The sequence below is a fragment of the Saccostrea cucullata genome, unplaced genomic scaffold (genome assembly GCF_032062105.1).
Source record: "Saccostrea cucullata isolate Sc308-1 unplaced genomic scaffold, CSIRO_AGI_Scuc_v1 ctg12356, whole genome shotgun sequence".
In the NCBI taxonomy this organism is placed as follows: domain Eukaryota; kingdom Metazoa; phylum Mollusca; class Bivalvia; order Ostreida; family Ostreidae; genus Saccostrea; species Saccostrea cuccullata.
Genome location: NW_026922134.1, coordinates 6,252 through 7,738, shown reverse-complemented (window position 1 = coordinate 7,738; position 1,487 = coordinate 6,252).

Here is a 1,487-nt window from a genome sequence, read left to right as displayed (position 1 = left end):
TATAGACAGACGCACACATAAGGGAAGTTGATATCGGATTTGTAAAAGAACGAATCCAACCATATGGCATGTCTACGCAAAGAATGTTCTTCAATTTCACACCGGCGTGAAATAGTTGCAGAAGAAACTGACGAAACTTGTTTAGTACAGATAAACAAGTTATTAACATCAATTTTGAACAAAAATGAATCCCACCATACCGCGTGCCTCCAAAATGAAACAAATGGAGGAAACGGACATTATTCAAGATAAAAAGTCCATAAAACAATACAAAATATGAGCACACAGACATCTAAAACATCAGAGGTGGGATCGTATGCCATGAAGGGGAATGACCGAATGTATTAACATTTCAAACATCTGCAACAAGTAGTTGTCAAGTAAAACTGCGACGAAAATATCTTGTGGACAGACGCACAGACAAAAGTGTTCATAGAAGTTGACATTTCAAATTATTAACAACTGTTAAGATCAATACTTAGCATTTGTCGTATAAAATACTTAAATTTGACCCGTGCTTGCACGGTTTGACATTGTTATGAATGGGCCCATTTGCATATCGAACATTTACAAAAGATACATCAACACAATTATTGTTAGTAATTTTTAAATAAACAGACCCTAAACCGTGCTACTACACCACTTGCACGGTACGGTTCGGTACGCTTTGCGAACGGAATGGTTCGCTTTGTGAACGGTACGGTACGCTTTGTGCACGGAACGGTTCGCTTTGTGCACGGAACGGTACGCTTTGTGGACGGTACGGTTCGCTTCTTGCACGGAACGGTACGCTTTGTGGACGGTACGGTTCGCTTCTTGCACGGAACGGTACGCTTTGTGGACGGTACGCTTTGGGAAACGGTATGCAAATGAAGTGGGCGGAGCCTGTTAGCTCTGGTCCTTGATTGGCTGCTAATTTTACAATTTTATTTCCGTTATTAAAGAATGTTATTTATTTATTATTCATATCAATTGAAGTATCAATGAGTTTCTATTTATTAGAGAAGTTTAAATGTTTTATTACATGTAAAGTCTGCCTTAGAAGAGAAATATCAGTAAACAAAAAACAAATTACATGCAATTAATAAAAAAAAAATATATGTATAAAAATAATTTGCAGGGCATAGAAGACTTGTTTGTTTGTTTGTTTTTCTTTTTTCTTATGTAAATCTTTAATTATTCTGAAAATCTTTGATTATTCTGAATTTAGATACGAAAATCGGCAGCAGAAACTCGGAATCAATAAAATGACTTTCGGGCGTTTTTCTTGTAACAGAAAACATTTCTTTTCAGAAACTAGCATTATGTTTTCAAAAATCCATTCAGTCTAAGTAATTATTCTAATATTTTTTTTCTTTATTTTGATAAGTAAATAAGTGTGTTAATACATGTACAATGATGTGAATGAGAGAGAGAGAGAGAAAGATGCGACCCCTTGTTTCTTAATCTGTAAAAAAAAATGTATTTATTCTCATTCTCCGTTTTAT